This window comes from Trachypithecus francoisi, unplaced genomic scaffold, assembly GCF_009764315.1.
Source record: "Trachypithecus francoisi isolate TF-2019V2 unplaced genomic scaffold, Tfra_2.0 Lachesis_group12, whole genome shotgun sequence".
NCBI lineage: Eukaryota > Metazoa > Chordata > Mammalia > Primates > Cercopithecidae > Trachypithecus > Trachypithecus francoisi.
Window position 1 is genome coordinate 20,571,645 of NW_022681457.1, and position 12,623 is coordinate 20,584,267.

The 12,623-nt window shown below is 43.1% G+C and overlaps 1 long non-coding RNA gene across 1 annotated transcript; it reads left to right on the top strand.

Annotated features, from left to right (window-relative positions):
• Positions 1 to 2,907: 2,907 nt before the first annotated feature.
• LOC117093806 lies at positions 2,908 to 12,317 on the top strand. The gene is made up of 3 exons (XR_004441247.1): positions 2,908 to 3,035; positions 4,461 to 4,594; positions 11,968 to 12,317. It is a non-coding gene; the product is annotated as an uncharacterized LOC117093806 (long non-coding RNA).
• Positions 12,318 to 12,623: the final 306 nt, after the last annotated feature.

Here is a 12,623-nt window from a genome sequence, read left to right on the forward strand (position 1 = left end):
CCAAAACTAGGACCCAATAGATAAACAGGATTTGAGATGGTTGAATACAAGGTGGTGTGAAATGTCCCAGGCAGAAGACCCAGGGCTATTTAGAGAACTAAGCAGAGTTTCCTTTGGCTGGGACACAGTGCTCCATGGGGAACAGGGAAAGATGAGTCGACAGAGCACAGATCAGGAGGGGCCTTATCAGCTATAATTAGACATTTGACCCGTATCCTATGTGCAGTTGGTACATGCTCACTCTCGCTCGTTCTGTCTGGTTCCGTCTCTCCACTCCCCACTCCCTTGGGTGACATTTTAACATCTTTTAAATGAAGTGTGTTTGTTTCATCTCATTTATGCCAAACAATGCTTATGGAACTATTTCCTCTTGTTCCCCAGGCCACACTCATGTCCCTCCCCTTCAGCAATGATTGAGGACCTACCTCCTCGGTTATCATTTTGGGTAAGATGGGCCAGTCCAGTGGACAACAAGCCCTGGATTTGTAACCACAGCCACCTGGGTTTGAGTTCATACTCCTTCATTTCCCAGCTAATGTTTAACCTCTTCCATCCCTGGTTTCCCAGTCTGGAAAATGGATCCAGGACAGTGTCCACCTTAAGGGCTTGTTGTGAGAATCAAAAGAGCTAGTTCATAAAAGTGCTTTGAAAGGGCCAGATGTATCCTGAGTAGTCAATGGCAGTTGTCTACCACAATCGTCACTCTTTGTATAGTTATTATCTACCAGTCATAACTATTGTTACATGTTACATGAGTTTCCAGGGCTCTCCAGACCTCCCCACCCTTCTGTACCCACCTCTGCCCCCTAGGAGGTTGATCTGCATGGGCCCTATCAATGATCTCCCTTGCCTTCTAGCTTCCAATTGGGCCCAAACTTTGCGAGTTACCAGCAAGAGATGCAGGGAGTGGCAGGAGAGTGAGGATGGGGGATTTATTCTCCCTGTTCCCTCCTTTCAGGATTTTGCTAGGGCTTGGCTGCTTTCTTCTCATGAAGGCAGCCTCTTCTTGGGCAGCACTGTCCCTACAACAAAACACAGTGTGGTGGAAGGCCTGGAAGGCCTCTTTTTGTTCCGGGAGCTGCTCCCTCTTCTTGCCTTTTTTTTTTTTTTTTTTTTTTTTTTTTGAGGCGGAGTCTCGCTCTGTCGCCCGGACTGGAGTGCAGTGGCCAGATCTCAGCTCACTGCAAGCTCCGCCTCCTGGGTTTCCGCCATTCTCCTGCCTCAGCCTCCCAAGTAGCTGGGACTACAGGCGCCCGCCACCTCGCCCGGCTAGTTTTTGTATTTTTAGTAGAGACGGGGTTTCACCGTATTAGCCAGGATGGTCTCGATCTCCTGACCTCGTGATCCGCCCGTCTCGGCCTCCCAAAGTGCTGGGATTACAGGCTTGAGCCACCGCGCCCGGCCTCTTCTTGCCTTTTAAGAGATAGGGAAGGTAATGACTCCCTGCTGTTATAAGCCCCAGAGTTTCCTTTGCATCTAAGTAAATAGTCTTTTCCTTAATTTCCCTCCAAGTTACACAGTTTGAGTGTACCATCCATTTTTTGCTAGAACACTGACGGAGACAACTTTTTTTTTTAAATATTGGGACTGCTGGCTTCATAGACCAAGGCTTCATCCTGATAAGGAAGCCCTTGTCCCTTGTCCCTCTGGTCAGCTCTAGAACATTCAGCAAGGTGATCACATGGTCACAAGATTACTTCTTTTTCATTCTTCATGAAACTGAAAATTTCAAGGAAATTTGTAAGTTTAATAGACAACCTGATCATACTCCAGACTAGAAAATGAAACCAAAACCAACTGCTCTAGGCAAAAAGTTAGGTTATAATGGGTTTCCTGCAGCCAAAGAGTCATGAGTCACAGCAGCTCCCTCAAGACTGGGAGGGGAAGTAAACCACTGGATCTAAGGATCACTCTAGTCACCCTACAGTGACTCCTCTTTTTCCCTCCTGCCATGGTCCAGGGTAGCCAGATACTTCTCCAGGCTGTAACTTACGTGGGCTTTCCTGCTGGCTACATCACTGAAATGGAATCTCCTAGTGGCCCTTCTCCCTCTACAGCTCTGGTGTTACACTGAAAAACTAGAAGGTCAATCACTTTTATATTTACCCCCATTAAGGTTGCAGGAGCCTAGCATGTCCCCACAGCCCTCCTTCTCCATTCTCCTCTTCCCCTTGTCTTGTGCGTGGTTTCTTTCTTGTCCAAATTGGGTCTTCCTTTTCTAGACTGTGAGCTTGCTGAGGTCAGGGAATGAGTCTTCGTATCCTTGGGACCCAGTTCAGAGCCTGTCTTTAGGGAGTGTTTACTCTAGCACTGTGGTTAGGCAGAGATGTGAGTTTGAGTCTTGGTTTCCTTAGTCTTTTATCAATTACTTCTCAAATTATGCCATTTGTATCTTTTTTCTCTCTCTCTCTTTAGAGACAGGGTCTCACTCTGTCACCCAGGCTGGAATGCAGTGGTGCAATCATAGCTCACTGCAGCCCCGAACTCCTGGGCTCAAGCCATCCTCCTGCCTCAGCCTCCCAAATAGCTAAGACTAGAGGTGCATATCACTGCATCTGAATAATATTTTTTAAAATTTCTGTAGAAACAGGGTTTCACTATGTTGCCCATTCTGGTCTCAAACTCCTGACCTCGAGTAATCCTCCTATCTCAGCCTTCCAAAGTGCTGGGATTGTAGGCATGAGCCACTACATTGAGGTACTGCTTGTATCTTCTGATTCTTGCTTTAATACCACTGACCTTAGGTAGGGTATGTTATCTTCCTGAATTTTATTTTTCTATGTGTAAAATGGAGATTAAATTATCCTTCTAATAGGGTTGTTGTGGAGATTAAGTGAAATAGTATATACAGAGTTCTTAGCATACTTTGAAGCTATTATTTTTATTATTATGCGAGTAAATAAAACTTTCTGGAATTAGAGACTCATATGCCTGTTTGTCTACAGTTTCAAAATAGACAAGGGAAAAAGAGAAATATCAGAAAGTCTGATCAAAATAGAAGCATCATGTTTCTATCAACGTATCCACTGTGCTTGGTAAGTGGCCGTCTCTTGTCCTGTAAGAGACTTGGGCTTTGAAAAGGGCTTTGGATCTCAGATCTGTTGACATGAGGCTTGTCATGAACTTCAGCCTCCTCATCTCCAAAACTGCTATAGGCCAGGCATGGTGGCTCATGCCTGTAATCCCAGCACTTTGGGAGGCCGAAGCAGTTGGATTGCTTGAACTCAGGAGTTTGAGACCAGCCTGGGCAACATGGTAAAACCCCATCCTACCAAAAATACAATAAAATTAGCTGGATATGCCTGTGGACACAGCTAACTGAGAGGCAGAGGTGAGAGGATTGCTTAAGCTTGGGAGGTGGAGGCTGCAGTGAGACAAGGTCATGCTACTACACTCCAGCGTGGGTGACAGAGTGATACCCAATCTCAAAAAAACAAAACAAAACAAAATAAAACAAAAAGACATTGGTATAGTGACAGCCTCTGCTTGAGGCTACTCTTTCACTGGCTGATAAATGAGCACCTACTGTGTGTCAGACATTACTCTAAGCTGTAGATACAGCCTCAAAAAAGATAAGCTAACCCCTGCCACCATGGGGCTTACATTTTAGTTGGGAAAGGGGCTGGAGAAGACAGACAATAAACAAATCAATAAATTCATTAAAAAGCTGACTTCAGCATTGATAGGTGTTATGGGGAGAATGAAAGAGGACCCTGGGATACAGAATAACTTTGTGGGGGAATCAGGTTGGGATCCCTGGGTCAGGTGGTCAGGGTGGGACTCTCAGAGAAGATGACTTTTGAATTTAAATAAGAATGAAAAGAAAAAGCCAACCATAGGCAGATTTGGGGACAGCCAGTGCAAAGGTCAAAGGTGAACCGGGTCATAGGGTAACCAGGGTTAAAATAAGGTGGTGCGGCCTAATTGGCCAGAACAATGCCTGACAAAGGTGCTGCTTTCCTCAATATCTTCAAATCCTTAAGGATCTACTGTGTGCTGTTGTAAGATGCAAAAATCAGTAAATCATGCTACTATCTCTAAGAAACTCATGGTCTAATATAGGAGAAAAAAATCCACCATCAAAATAAATGAATCAAGACCGGGAAGATGAATATAACTGATAACACCTGGGAGATGACGTAGACATGGATATGGATATGGATATGGATATGGATATGGGTATGGATAGATATGGATGCAGATACACATGTGGATAAAGGTGGGGATGTGTGTTGGGAAAGGCAGTCTCTTGCATGCCATCTTTCCACCCCTGCTTGGCCACCTAAGAATACGCGTTGGGCCCAGAAGACTTCCTTACCATGAAATAAAGAATCCTCAGCCTGTGCTGGACTTACCACCTTTTGTGGGAATATCTTTTTCTGTTTGTACTCTTTTGCTTTGCTTAAGGGCATGCATCACATGGCACTTAGAAACTTTACTACTCTATCTGTTCTTTGCAGGCGGGGCATGGGCCCATCTGCTGCAGTATAAGAGGGGTCACCCAATGGCCCGTGTCAGCTGTTGGGATGGACCTGCTGACCGTGGGATAATGACACCCACTACTAAAGCAGATCTTGCTGTGTCTCTTCTCTATGTGAGTAAAGTCCCGTTCCATCCAGTGCTTGACTGTGTTGTGTTTTCCGTGGCAATTTCAATACCAACATGCAGTGGGCACAAGTTCTTAGACTTCTACTCTGGTTAACAGGAAACAGATGTCACTTGCTTGCCAGTTGGATGTGGATAGATGTAGATATCAATAAAAAGAACAAATGAATAAGTGATTGAATGAGTGAACACATATAAGGAGGGAGAGGGTCCTGGGTCAGGGTGGATGAGAAGGGGGCTGAAGGAGGCAGAGGGGGGCAGAGGTGGTGATGTAGAAGAGGTGTTTACCACTGGGAAAATTCCAGCTGGGCTGGAGCAGAGGATCCTTGTATGGAAATCATGTCTGGAAACTAGCAGAAGACAAGGAGGATTTTGGATTTGCTCTGTGGCCTATCATGCTATTTATTCTTATATGATTAAGAGACATTTCTCTAACATACCAGACCTGACAAAGCTGCTACAACACACAACACGCTAGAGTTCATATGAGTATGTATTATTTCTCCAGGTTGCCCTGGTAAAGGTGCAGTGCAGAAAATGTTTTTCCACCCTTTCTCCATGGCCACTTTGAGATCAGAGATTGTGTCTTAAATTCAACAAGAACAGAACTGGAATAGTAGAATCTTGTTTTGTTTTGTTTTGGTAAAAAACATAAAAAGGCTCATTTTAGGCTTTAATAAAGGAAGGGGCCTGGAGGCATCACTGGTGATGTTAAAAAAAAAAAAAGCCATAATTTTATGTATTTATAAGATTTTAAAATGTTAAAATACGAAATGTAAATCAGGATGTTCAGAAAAAATTATAAGAACCCTCATGATGTTTATCAATGAATGATCCATTTGATTCTGTGCAGCCTCATGACCAAAACCAATCACAGGGTTAGTCAGATCACTGATCTCCTCTACACATATGATCTTCTTGTGGGACTCTGTTTGGCAAAGGAAGCTTTGGGGAAAGCTCATACAACCACTGAGTATAGTCGAATGATTTAGACCTGAACACTTTTTAAAGTAGGAGTTGTCTGTCCACTAGTAAATATTTTAGTAAAGTTCCATGGAACATGCAGTTTTTTTTTTTTTTTTTTGAGACGGAGTCTCGCTCTGTCGCCCAGGCTGGAGTGCAGTGGCGCAATCTCGGCTCACTGCACCCTCTGCCTCCTGGTTTCATGCCATTCTCCTCCCTCAGCCTCCTGAGTAGCTAGGACTATAGGAGCCCACCACCATGCCCAGCTAATTTTTTGTATTTTTAGTAGAGACAGGGTTTCACCATGTTAGCCAGGGTGGTCTCGATCTCCTGACCTTGTGATCTGCCCGCCTCAACCTCCCAAAGTGCTGGGATGACAGGCGTGAGTCACCGTGCCTGACCAGTTTTTTTTTTTTTTAAGGTGGACAAATAATTTTATTTTGTGCATGCAAATACATGTCAAGTACTGCAAACTTTTTGTATCAATTTTCTCCCAAACACTGAAAATCATGGTGCTCTATTTTGTGAACAGCCAAAGCTAATATCTCTTCACTTCAGTGCCACAGCAAAAGCATACAGAATTCACTCTTTGCTATTCACTATCATCACAACCCTCATTCTTCCATCTCTGCCCTCCCCCCATATACAACCCTTATAAATTCTAGTCTTCCCCCATTTAATCCTATTCCTATAGCACAAAGGGAAACATTGTAATTTGGACATTCAAATTGAAATAAATGGAATAGAATTTATTCCCACATATATTCCCCATTTCATTATACAGAATTATTTTAAATTATAATTAAAACTATAACTATAAACATACAGTTTTGAGCAATATAACTTGCCAATAAATCTTCCAGGTTAAATTAGTTGCCAATTATATTACTAAAGTTACCAGGAAAAAAATCTTGAGCTATTGTAAGTGTTATGGGGTATGAGACAAATACATTTTTTGTAGTTACCAGCTCAAAATAAAGTTTCAGAAGTGTTGATATAAGCCACCCTTGCTGCCAATAATTTGAAGGAAGATCACTTATTCATTGAAGTAATAAGTTTAGTCAGAGAGAATATTCTTTTTTTATCATCTCTGTGGGAATGTGAGGTGGGACACCTTTGTGACTTATTATGCAACCGTGATAGGTAGGAACCAGTGCTGGCATTTGTAGTCTCAGGGTCTACATGAAGACAGCCTCAAAAAATGACGGTTGTAGGTGATGCCAAGAGAAGGTTGCAGCTCTTCAAAAAAACAAGAATAGGTCTGGGCATGATGGCTCATGCCTGTTATCCCAACACTTTGGGAGGCTGAGGAAGGAGGATTGCTTGAGCCCAAAATTCAAGACCAGCCTGGGCAACATAGCAAGACTTTGTCTCTACAAAAAAAAAAAAAAAAAAAAAAATTGCCTGGCATGGTGGGGTACGCCTGTGGTCCCAGCTACTCAGAAGACTGAGGTGTGAGGATCTCTCGAGCCTGGGAGGTCAAGGCTGCAGTGAGGCATGATCGCATCACTACACTCCAGCCTGGGTAACAAGGAAAGACACCCTCCAAAGAAAACATAATCAGGAAGTGAGTTTATTTTGCTTTCCCCTGGTGTAGTCCAATTGATTTGTGTTTGAGGCATGTGAAAGCTAAATGCTTGGCCCTGTATAGGTCATGAGTCATCCCTATAGCCTATAGTTTAACAAAAGACAGCCCCGCCTCTTCCCTTCCCTTCCCCAAGCCCACCACTGAAATCATTGTAGAGGTAGTGGTCTTCTAGTATGTGACCCTTGGGCTACAATATCCACAGGTTCTAGGCCATATTTCCTTCACATCCATGCAATGAGCCTCAAAACCCAAATGTCCTATTTTCCTTGAGGACATCTAGACCCAAAGCATCCCCATTTTGGAAGCCCAGGACTGTGGAATGGGAAAATATGCCTCCATTCCTCTCCTTCATATGTGTTTTTAGGTTAAAAAAGGCAGGTGCAAATCACAACTGAATCTGAAACCTCAAAAGAGGCCAAAGCAAATCAACTTAACAAAAATATCATCACCAAACCTGGAGAAAAACTTCAGCTGTGGCACCTCCAAGCAATGACCACGTCCCTGGCTGACATAAAAGCCCCTTCAGGACTTCATGCTGATTGAATCCCCATGATCTAGCCTCAAGTGAGGGCTGAGTGGGCTTTTCTTGAGCCAAGTGTCTGTGGTTGTGGATAAATATATTAATATCCTAGCAACTTGCAAAATCCACAGTACCTTAGACAGAATTTGTCTTGCATTTTCCTAACAGGAGAGCAGGTTTGAGATGGGGACCTGAGGATATTCTGAGCCAAGCAAAGAGGTTCTTGGTAAACACACAACTTCATTTCCTTCTGGTCATGCTTGGCTGCCCCTTGCAAATTGGAGTCAGTTTCTCGTGTGACCCTCTAGTGTTCTGAAATTTGAGGTTTGCTGTCTGTTTTCAAAATGTAGAAACCCATCTCAGTCATTCACCAAGCTTTCACTGAGCAACCAGATGCAGGGTTATGAAAGTGGAGATGTTTAAGACACAGTTTCCACTTTCAAGAAGTACACTGTCTAGTCAGGAAGACTCACTGCAATATCCAGACTCAACTTGCTACATCCCACCCTGGTGTCCTCCCACTTGCCCTTTCTTCTACCTGGATGGAATGCCCTTGGCTGTCTTCCTCTTCTCTTGGAGGCTTCTCTCCACCCCCACCCACAGCTGAGTTGCCCACACCTCTGGGGTACTCTGTACTTTGGTCACGCATACATTTCACATTTTCACCGAGCATGAGATTATCTGATATCCCATTTATCACTTCTTCCAGACACATTCCTTCAGCCTGAAATGGTTCCTGGCATGTGACAGGCACACGATCATTATTGGTGGAGTGAATGAGTGAATGAATTCACAAGAATCATATGGCACTCAGAAACCTCAGGACCTCAGCTTAAATTCTAGGTCCAATGCTCATGTGTTGAGTGAAACTGACTAAGTTATTTAAGCCTCCTATGACTCACTTTTTCTATTTGTAAAATGGGAATAAGGGTTGTTGTGATGATGAGCAAATTCTTGTTTAGTGGTTATCAAAATGATTGCCAACTGGTAAGTGCTTCGTGAAGAGTAGCCATTAAAACAGTTATCACTAACAGATATCTAATGAACCCGACTGTGTGCCAGATAATGTGCTAGACACTGAGTCTACAAAATGAATAAAGTAAGATGTCTGCTTTCAATGAACTCCCAGCCTGGTTGGGAAGATAGATGTTAACAGAAATTAAAAGGCTATCTTACTAAGTAAGTGGGATATTGGGAACATGAGATGGGGCACCTAACCCAGGCTGGGCTAGATCAATGAATTCACAGGAGAAATGGTACTGAGGATAATGAGAGCCAAATGGAAAGTCAGAGTCAGAATCTTTAAGGCCTTCCCCAAACCCAACTCTAAATATTCCAACATGTCTAAGTGTTTTCCTTCCCTCATAAATCCCTTCCTCTAGCCATATTGCTGATTATTCTTATTCTCTGAATTGCATAAGTGTATTATTTTACAATTTACAAAAAATTTCCACACACCATGTGTCACTGGATTCTCCCAACTTCTTTGTAAGTCATATAAAGCAGATAATTTAATATTTAATTCATGGGTGAAGAAGCGGAGGCTCTGAAAAGTCGCAATGCTTCTAAATGATACTAACTAGATATAACTCCTGGGGCTGACACTAATTCTATGCCCTTTCAGCTCCCACAGCCTGGACACTCATAACAAGCCTGGCGCCCACCAGCTCTGCACCTTTGCCACACTGTGCCCCCTACCTGGAATGCCATCCCTCATCCCTTGTGTTTGTCTAAATCTTTCTCTTCTTTGAAGTCTCTGTTGTAACCTTAACTGCTCCTGAGCCATCAAGTCTCTCCTGTGTCCAGACAGCCTATAGGGGTCTCTTGAACTCCTAGAAGGCCCACTCTCTAGTCTGAAATAGGACACTGACATCCTATGGTGGCCTGTTTATGGTTCTTTTTCATGTGCCCATGTCTGCCTCCCTGACCTGATTATGAGCCTTTGGAGGAAGAAACTGTGTCTTACTAATCTCTGTGGTTGGGATATAGTAGATGCTTAGTAAATTCCTGTAGATTAAATGAATGATATTGAGGTTGTTGGCCAATCTTCTGTTTAGGCTCTCAGAAACATACTTGTGAGAGATGTAGACTAGTTTTACTAAGCAGTTAGGCCCTGAGTGCAGAGATAAAAGGCCCTGAGTGCATAGTGTCTGCATCAGGAAGCACCAAGTCTAATCAAGAAACAGCAAGTACATAGATAATAAGTGTACATATTGGAAAGTTTCAAATGGAGTACAAGGTACAAGGTGCAATTGGAGAACAAAGGCCATGGGGGAGGAGGGAGTAGAAGGAGGGGATGAAAGCAACAAGGGGAAAGAAGGAAAGGTGAGGTCTGAAGAAAGTCTTATAACGTGAGTAGAAATTGACCAGGAGGACAAAGGGTGGCATGGTAGGATATAGAAAGGGGCTCCATGGTCTAGAAGAGGAACAATAACAACAAGAATAAAATAGCCCAGAGATATGAGAGGACATGAAATCAATATAAAAGTTCCATGGGGGATTATTTAAATGCCATCCTGAAGTACAAATAGACTCTGTCACCTGGATGGACAGATGGATGGATGGATGGATGGATGGATGGATGGATGGGTATTATGAACATTCATGTAACAAGAGTAAAGAGGGTATAAAGAGGACATATAGGTAAAAGATGAGCTCCCGGTTCCGAATATTAGAATTGTTGGTATTAATAGCTATGCTTTTGTGTTAACAAAAGCAATGTAAGTTCATTACTAAATAACCAGGGAATAAAGGTAAGTGATTTTTAAAGTTACTTTTAATCTCTCCAACCAGATATAACCACTGTTAACATATTTATGTTGGCCTTTCCACCCTTTCTTTAGTCTTTCTATCTTAATCGTCTGTCTGTCCATCTAACTATACATTTGTATACATATCTATCTATGATCTTTTTATTCATCCACCCATTCATTTATCCATCTATACCTTTCCAAAACAAAAATAGGCTCATAAGGTACTTTACATTTTGTAACCTAATTTTTCTAACCAATTTGTTATAAGAATCCAGTAATTTCTACCTATTTTTAAGTCAAATCTTAATAGCCACATAATATTCCATCCTATGAAAGTACTACAGTTGATTTAATCAATCTTTCCCTCTTTTGCAGTTATCACATGTGTTTTAGTGAACATTGGTGCTCTTCTTTTGGGCCAAAGTAACAGCAAAGAGGTTACCTTTCTCTAAAGTTTATGAGGCTCTGAGTTGACTGACCAAAACTTGAACTTGATATGGGGTCATATTAATCCTCTGACATAAATCAGTTGCCTCCTGAAGTGACGTCTCTATCTCCACTGTATCTTTCCCTGGAAATGTCAGACAGGGCAGAAGGTCCTCCCTGACAGAGCAGGTACATTAGTGCAACCATCAGCAATCACATATTATCTTCTGCTGATGGAGTCTGATAGCACTAGCTCTCCCACATCTTCACAGAGCTGGTGATTCAGAGCTGTCAACTAACACAGCTGCAAGGAAATGCCAACAGTGGATTTACAGTGTGAGGCAGTAACTTTGTGACCCCCAGGTGGAAAAACAGATGCCTTTGAAATAAGACTAGTCAATGTGGCAAAATGGGAGAGGGAGGCACTTACCTTATAGTAAAAGAGAATACATCCTGCCACTTCCTTGAAACTTCAGATCTTCAATGGCTCCCTATTACTTACAGGAAAAGTCTTAAGCTTTTCAGTCCAGCAAAGAAATAATGAATGTAATGGAACAAGGACTGGCTGGAAAGCCAGAAGCTATAGATTCTAGCTGCTGTCTTGCTACCCACCAGCAGTGTGACCTGGGCAAGTCACCAGTTCTTGAGTTTATTTTCCTCCATCTGTAAAATGATCATACGTAGATAATGTCTGAGTGTTTTGATAAATGAGTCAGTAAAAAGTCATGCATCATTCAAAGCCATTTACTGAGGGATTTCATGTGCTGAGGGTGGAGTTGAGTGGGATAGACCAGCGCCTGACTAGGAAACTTGCACTCTAGGAAGTAGGAGTCAGAACATAAAATAATCAGCAGACTATCGAATGGTGATAAAGTACCGTGTTGAATGCAAAGTGATGGGGATGGTAGAGAGCAATGTAGTGCCCGGGTGGGGTTGGGTGCTCAAGAGATGATGATCTAGCAGCTATGGTTGGAATGAGAAGCTAAACAAGCCACAGAGAATCTGGGGAGAAAGAATTCAGGCCGAGGGATAGCATGATAAGGCCCCACAGGCAAAGGTGAGCTTGGTGTTCAACTAACTAAATGCATATTTACTAAGTGTTCTTCTCCTAGATTCCAGGGATTCAAGGACAAGAATACCAGAGTCTCTGCCCTCACTAAGCTTAGGGTGAAGTGAAGGAAGCAGATGATTAAATAAATAGACCTTTTGCAGTTCAATGAGCACTGTGATGATGAGCAGAAATTTGGAATGCTTCTGGGAAAATGTGACGGGAGCTTCTACCTTAGTCCAGGAAGCTCAGGGAAGCCTTCCCTGAAGAGGTGCCCTGGAAACTGAGATCAGATCAAACAACATCAATTTTTTTTCAAAGCCAGCATGGGGCTTGAGTTCTAATCTACTGATGGTTTATACCTGCCCATGCACATTCTTTGGCCACAGCTGGGATTCTGCTGAACCCTAAGTGACTTTGCAGAAATTCTTTTTTTTTTTTTTTTTTTTTTTTTTGAGGGAGAGTCTCGCTCTGTCGCCCGGACTGGAGTGCAGTGGCCAGATCTCAGCTCACTGCAAGCTCCGCCTCCCGGGTTTACGCCATTCTCCTGCCTCAGCCTCCCGAGTAGCTGGGACTACAGGCGCCTGCCACCTCGCCCGGCTAGTTTTTGTATTTTTAGTAGAGACGGGGTTTCACCGTGTTAGCCAGGATGGTCTCGATCTCCTGACCTCGTGATCCGCCCGTCTCGGCCTCCCAAAGTGCTGGGATTACAGGCTTGAG